The sequence below is a fragment of the Balaenoptera physalus genome (genome assembly GCF_965194825.1).
Source record: "Balaenoptera physalus genome assembly, chromosome: 7".
In the NCBI taxonomy this organism is placed as follows: domain Eukaryota; kingdom Metazoa; phylum Chordata; class Mammalia; order Artiodactyla; family Balaenopteridae; genus Balaenoptera; species Balaenoptera physalus.
This window is the reverse complement of record NC_138886.1, coordinates 103665860-103673993: the sequence shown is the minus strand read 5'-3', so window position 1 is coordinate 103673993 and position 8134 is coordinate 103665860.

Here is an 8134-nt window from a genome sequence, read left to right as displayed (position 1 = left end):
CAGGAAAAAGAAGGACAGGACTCAAATCAATAAAATGAGAAATGAAAACGGAGAAATTACAACAGACACCGCAGAAATACAAAGCATCCTAAGAGACTACTACCAGCAATTCTATGCCAATAAAATGGAGAACCTGGAAGAAATGGACAAATTCTTAGAACGATATAACCGTCCAAGACTGAACCAGGAAGAAATAGAACATATGAACAGTCCAATCACAAGTAATGCAATTGAAACTGTGATTAAAAATCTTCCAACAAACAAAAGTCCAGGACCAGATGGCTTCACAGTTGAATTCTATCAAACATTTAGAGAAGAGCTAACACCCATCCTTCTGAAACTCTTCCAAAAAATTGCAGAGGAAGAAATACACCCAAACTCATTCTATGAGGCCACCATCACCCTGATACCAAAACCAGACAAAGATACTACAAAAAAAGAAAATTACAGAACAAAATCACTGTTGAATATAGATGCAAAAATTCTCAACAAAATACTAGCAAACAGAATCCAACAACACACTAAAAGGATCATACACCATGATCAAGTGGGATTTATCCCAGGGATACAAGGATTCTTCAATACTCACAAATCAATCAACGTGATACACCATAGTAACAATCTGAAGAACAGAAACCATATGATCATCTCAATAGATGCAGAAAAAGCTTTTGACAAAATTCAACACCCATTTATGATAAAAACTCTCCAGAAAGTGGGCATAGAGGGAACCTACCTCAACATAATAAAGGCCATATATGACAAACCCACAGCAAACATCATTCTCAATGCTTAAAAATTGAAAGCATTTCCTCTAAGATCAGAAACAAGACAAAGATGTCCACTCTCGCCACTATTATTCAACATAGTTTTGGAAGTCCTAGCCACAGCAATCAGAGAAGAAAAAGAAAAAAAAGAAATACAAATTGGAAAAGAAGAAGTTAAACTGTCACTGTTTGTAGATGACATGATACTATACATAGAGAATCCTAAAGATGCCACCAGCAAACTACTAGAGCTAATCAATGAATTTGGTAAAGTTTCAGGATACAAAATTAATGCACAGAAATCTCTTGCATTCCTATATGCAAGAGATTAGTATATATAATAATGATGAAAAATCTGAAAGAGAAATTAAAGAAACACTCCCATTTACCATTGCAACAAAAAGAATAAAATACCTAGGAATAAACCTACCTAGGGAGACAAAAGACCTGTATGCAGAAAACTATAAGACACTGTTGAAAGAAATTAAAGATCATACAAACAGATGGAGAGATATACTATGTTCTTGGATTGGAAGAATCAATATTGCAAAAATGACTATATTACCCAAAGCAATCTACAGATTCAGTGCAGTCCCTATCAAATTACCAATGGCATTTTTTATAGAACTAGAACAAATTTTTTTTTTAATTTGTATGGAGACACAAAAGACCCCGAATAGCCAAAGCAGTCTTGAGGGAAAAAAACGGAGCTGGAGGAATCAGACTCTCTGACTTCAGACTATACTACAAAGCTACAGTAATCAACACAATATGGTACTGGAACAAAGACAGAAATATAGATGAATGGAACAGGATAGGAAACACAGAGATAAACCCATGCACCTATGGTCAACTAATCTATGACAAAGGAGGCAAGGATATACAATGGAGAAAAGACAGCCTCTTCAGTAAGTGGTGTTGGGAAGACTGGACAGCAACATGTAAAAGAATGAAATTAGAACACTCCCTAACACCATACACAAAAATAAACTCAAAATGCATTAGAGACCTAAATGTAAGACTGGACACTATAAAACTCTTAGAGGAAAACATAGGAAGAACACTCTGTGACATAAAGCACAGCAAGATCATTTTTGATCCACCTCTTAGAATAATGGAAATAAAAACAAAAGTAAACAAATGGGACCTAATGAAACTTAAAAGCTTTTGCACAGCAAAGGAAACCATAAACCAGACGAAAAGACAACCTTCATAATGGGAGAAAATATTTGCAAACGAATCAGTGGACAAAGGATTAATCTCCAAAATATATAAACAGCTCATGCAGCTCAATGTTAAAAAAGCAAAGAATCCAATCCAAAAATGGGCAGAAGACCTAAATAGACATTTCTCCAAAGAAGACATACAGATGGGCAAGAAGCACATGAAAAGCTGCTCAACATCACTAATTATTAGAGAAATGCAATTCAAAACTACAATTAGGTATCACCTCACACCAGTTAGAATGGGCATCATCAGAAAATCTGCAAACAACAAATGCTGGAGAGGGTGGGGAGAAAAGGGAACCCTCTTGCACTCTTGGTGGGAATGTAAATTGATACAGCCACTATGGAGAACAGTATAGAGGTTTCTTAAAAAACGAAATATAGAATTACCATATGACCCAGCAATCCCACTACTGGGCATATACCCAGAGAAAACCATAATTCAAAAAGACACATGCACCCCAATGTTCATTGCAGCACTATTTACAATAGCTAGGTCATGGAAGCAACCTAAATGCCCATCGACAATTGAATGGATAAAGAAGATGTGGTACATATATATACAATGGACTATTACTCAGCCATAAAAAGGAATGAAATTGGGTCATTTGTAGACGTGGATGGATCTAGAGACTGTCATGCAGAGTGAAGTAAGTCAGAAAGAGAAAAACAAATATTGTATATTAACGCATATATGTGGAACCTAGAAAAATGGTACAGATGAATCAGTTTACAGGGCAGAAATTGAGACACAGATGTATGGACACCAAGGGGGGGAAAGTGGCGGGGTTGGGGGGATGAATTGGGAGATTGGGATTGACATATATACACTAATATGTATAAAATAGATAACTAATAAGAACCTGCTGTATAAAAAAAAAATAAAATTCTAAAATTCAAAACAAAAAACCCCAGGAGATTAAAAAAAATAAAAATACTTCATTAGCCTTCATGTTTGCTTTATGCAGCTTTCTGTACTTGTGGTATAGTTAACAATAGTTAAATTGTTAATTGTACATACATTCATATGTATAAATATATGGTTATATTTATATGTGTCTATTATATATACTTATATACGTGTATATAGGTATGTATGCATATATGTATGTATGTATGTATGTATATACACAGACATACACGCACACACATTATATAACTACACTGTCTCTATTTAATCTGAGTTGGCAGAAGGTTTTGCTGCAGGGACCTGCTGGGGTAACCAGTTTGTCCAGGGGATTTGGAGCCTTGCCAGGCTGTGCCTAGGTGCCTTCTTTGAATGAGGGGCCCTGGGATGCCTGATGGGTTGCTGCCTAATAGCACTGGTCCCAGTTCTCCCCTTTCAAAAGGCACCCTGTCGCTGCTGGGGCAGAGCCAGAGCGGGCATCTCAGAAGCAGAATCAGCTTACGCCTCCCTCCCTGCAGAATTACCAAGCATGGGTCTGGCTGGGTTTCTGACCTAGCAAATCTGAGAATAGACTGCCCTGCCTGAAAGCGGGCCTTCTTCTAGAATGTGCACGGGAGCAGGCTGGGGGCGGGAGAAGCAGCTCCCCGTGGGCTGCCTGTGTTTCTGGTCCTACCCAGGGGAAGGACCCGAGGAGGAGTGCACCGGAGACACACTGGCGTCTGCAGCTGCTTTCCAGTAAAGGGGTCTGGGCTCAGGGAAACCTCCGGCTCCTTCCTGTAAGGCAAGCAGTAGTTCTCAGGAGCAAGCTTTCGCTTTCTAGGCCTGGCTGGGACAGCTGTGTTTGGGGGCTGGGAAAACATTCCTGCTGTCCTGCCCAGAAACCAAAAATGATTGAGAAGGGGCTATGAGCCACTGGAAAATCAAATAAGAATCAGATCAAGGGATCCTGTTAGATCCCCAAGGGAAAAACTTTGGCAACACCAACTTGGGTGGGCAGGGTGCCCTCAGGAGGTCCTGCCTGGTGCATGGCCCATCGATGGCATCCCAATACTGGTCTCTCAGCAGAAAGGCCGTGGCAGAGCTGTGCCGGCCGACTGGACAGCGCCAGGGATTATGGATCTATTTTAAGCCACGTGTAAACTTAAATAAGGCAGTTTCCCTTTTCCTGACTGTTCCTGTAAAAGGGATTGTATCTGTATTGCCAGCTTTTCAGGGTTCCTGTAAAGAGTAAGATAGTGTTGTTTCAACATTTTTTGAAGGTGAGGTGAATAACATTTTGGTGTTCTAATAGGCCACAATATTTACAAGTAATTTTCTTTGAATTATTTTTTTGGCTAGTTTATTTCATCTGCAATTCTGCAGGTGAATAATTTTCTATTTCACCATCGATTTGGCCAGATATTTTGTTTTTAGAATTTATAGGTCATCTCTAAGCATTTTATCTGGCTTTTGGAACTTTAAGTATTTGGTGTGGAAGAAAAATCCAGACGGCAAATTCTTACGTGTGGATTCAAAGAATTGTCACAGAGTATGAACTGCATTCTCCTCAACTTTGTGTCCTCATAATTACTATTTTTTGTCTTTCAACCCCAGTGGGTTGAAATTCACTTGCCCACATTACACCTTTAGTCAATATTTGAAGGCTTATTTATGTAAATATCAGGGACTGTCAGGACTCCCTGCAACCAAAAACCTGACCCCCAAATGCATCATGATAAACAGTCACTGGCCAAAATAACAAACCGGCTTCTTAGAACATGCTTGCTCAGAACTGGCAAGAAAAGCACCAGAAATATTAGCTTGACCTCTGCCTCCTCATACGCACAGCCTGACCTTCTAAGATCAAACATTGCAGCAAATACACCCTTCATCTTATAATCCTCCTGCTTGCAACAGGTCCCTGTTATCACCAGAGGCCCTGGGCCAACCACGGGTTATGTAGAAGGTTGGGTGCAATGCCCAGGTTATTCTACCCCTGCAATGCAGTGCAGAACACATTTCCCCCTGGACATTCTGACGGTGTGATCTTCTGAGTTTTGCTTGAGTTTGACTTTACCAATGTAAACTCAAATAGAGGCTTAAAAACATGATAAAATATTTCATTTTCCTATATGGAGCTAAAGATACACAGGGAAGAAGGAACAATTTAATTATTATAAAAAGTCAGAACCCTTTTAGTGTTAATATTAATGAAATAATAGTAACAATAATGAGGATAGGCCTGTGTAAGAACGACGAGGCTGCCCTGTCACTTGCTCCAGGTGACACGTTTCTGACAATGTAGAAGCCAAAGGAATGGGCCCTGTCTGGAGAGTCCCAGGCAGCAGAGTGAAGCCCTGCCATCTGGATATCAGGGTGTCATCAGGTGTTTGCATTAGCTGTGAACCTGGGGGGCTGCAGTCAGGATCATTTTCTGCAGGGTGGTGCCTAGTGGTTCCTTCTGACCCCAGGGCAACTATGCAGGGTTTTCTGTGTCTGCATTCAAGCAACAGATGAGACACTGATAATACACACTCGTATCCTTCACAGAGATTCATGGTCTGTCTTTGCAAAACTGCCCTGTGTTTGTTTGGAACATGCACAGAGGTGGTTCCAAGATTCTGTTACAAAAGAAATTCTTTAGTAAAACTTTTTATTAGGAAATTAATCTAACCAAAATTCCAACAATGGTGGAAAGGATAAAAATAATTACTCTGTATCCCGAGACAAGCTGAACATCTGGGTTATTACCATTGGTTTGGGTCCAATATCAACCTCCTCGCCTCCCCTATCCCGCCCCCCAGAACCCCTCACTTTGCGTGCTTCTCTTTGGGAGGGACTACAAAGGCCAAGTGCCTAAATACTTAGCTATTTCATTCCAGGGCACATTCCTTTCCTTGTGATTACTGACGCCAAAGGAAAGTGGGAAGGGTGGACTCTCAACCTCTGATGGGCATGCGGTCCAGAGATTGAACTAGTTACCATTCTGCACTTACGATGAACATCGTTACCATAGAAACCCAGCAGAAAGACAACCAAGAGTCTGGCCGACCCAGGCAAATGAATGTTTTTCCTTACTGCTTGCAGTGACCCTGTTAAATTCTTCCTGTTTCTCTCTGCTGGGGTGGCAGGAGCTGTAACATAATTCATTTATCACCCTATCTTCACATGTCAGACTGACAAGACCCCCTGTGTTTGTTGATACAAGCCGGCTACATAACAGCATCTCACAGCTGCCATCCCATAACACCTGCTTACTTGCAACAGGTGCTCTGTTTTAAGACCCAAACCCCAGAACCTGGATTTACAGGGGGGCCAGCTGCTTAATTTTTGTTTGGCTGTTTTTCATCTGTGGAACGGTGGCCCTCTGGGGAGATTGGTACATTTGAAACCTTACCCTCACCTAAAGAATACTACCAGAATTTTCCTTTTGCTGTGGGCCTCAAGTGCCACAGAGAAGGATAAGAAAAGGATTTGGGCCACTTGCCTCAGCTTTGAGACCAAAATGCTAAGCCAACCAGGCCAGCGTGTGAGCTGCTGGCATTTCAGGAATGTACACACTAAGAATACAAGTGTTGAATGCATTTGACTAGTGAATGTATGTTTACCCCAGTTGGCAGAGTTTGGGTAACAACGAAAGTGGCAAATAGAACCTTGCTTTTTCTATTTAACTTTGCATAACAGAGTGTGTTAGCTTAAAAATGTCAACGGTGAACATTGCCATACACATCTATTCCCAAGAAAAATACTGTGGGCAGTTTCTATTCTGGGAGAAACTTCTGGTGAAGAAAAACTTCATTTGGGTGCTACTCATCCTGCTATTTAAGTCAAGAAGGAAGTTTTAATAGCAAAAAAGCAGCATTTTATAATATTTCTACCTACTCAAAGCTCAGATTCTCCCACAAATTCTCGTATGTTGTTTGTGACCCAGGTTTTCTTGTTCTTGGGGCTTTTGACAAGGGGCTATTTATGCCACTTGGGTGATGCAGAAATATATGTTTTCTTTCTTCAAATGTAAAAATGCCACAAATTCATGGAAAACCAGGAAAGCATAGGAAAGTAACTAAGAATATGCATAATTGATATATATATTATCCCAACCTAAAATGATGATTCTACATATTTTGGTGTATTAACTCCTCTCAGGGGAGAGACTTAGGGATCATGACAAACCTCCTGGATGAGTTGTGGTGACAGCCAGGGTCAGAAAAAGAGAGATAATCAACAAGAACCTACTGTACAGCACAGGGAACTCTATTCAGTACTCTGTAATAACCTATATGGGAAAAGAATCTGAAAAAGAATAGATAAATACATGTATGTGCATAACTGAATCACTTTGCTCTACACCTGAAACTAACACAACATTGTAAATCAACTATATTCCAGTATAAAATAAAAATTTTTTAAATGTATAATAGAGTGGATATCATAACAAAAAACAAAAATGAGAAAAGAGAAGACGGCTTGGCTGGGTGTTTCACAAGCAGCAGGGCTGAGGCCATTGGTGAGGTCTCTTGGTGAAACCAAGTGCTTGAAGGATCTGTTTTTATCAGAGTAAACTAGAAAAAAATCAAACCTTAGCGCTTGCCTGGGAAGAGTATCTGTTTCTCAGGGAACTGAGGAGAAAACCCACGGGGACTCTGGACTGGGGTCACAGAAGGGTCCCTCCCCCCTGGAGGCCACCCTTCCCCTTGGAGCTCAAAAGCTTCCAGGATTCCACAAGAAACAAGTGGTTGCCCTCAGCATCCTCCCATATTTTGTGAGGTGGAGACGGGAAAGGCAGGAGGATCCGTGAGATGAACAGTGACATCTCTATCCACCCCCCGGGCAGCTGGAAGGCTTGGCTGGAGCAACCTGTGGATGCAAGGCCACTGATGACCAGTGGCCTGGTGGGGGTCATAGACTGGGAGGGGCCTTGGAGCCCGGTTTTCAGAGAGCAAGCTCCCCTGAACTTCTGGTTTGCCCTCCTTACAGGGGGTGGGGGTGGGACCCGAACTCCCATGGTGAGTTCACCAGCTTCATGGCTTAAAGACTGCTGCTCTACAGCTGCATCCTGGCTCCACTTCAGGCCAGCAGATGACTCTGGTCATCTCCTTTTGGTGCCTATCTACATGACCAAGGCTAAACACTGGGTCTCCTTGCCACACCAACCCACCTCCTCTGTCTTCTGCCATCTGCTTCTTGTTGATGGCAGCTGCATCCTTCTGGAGGTTTTCCCTCTCACCACCCCCGTCCCCAGCCAATAATCGATA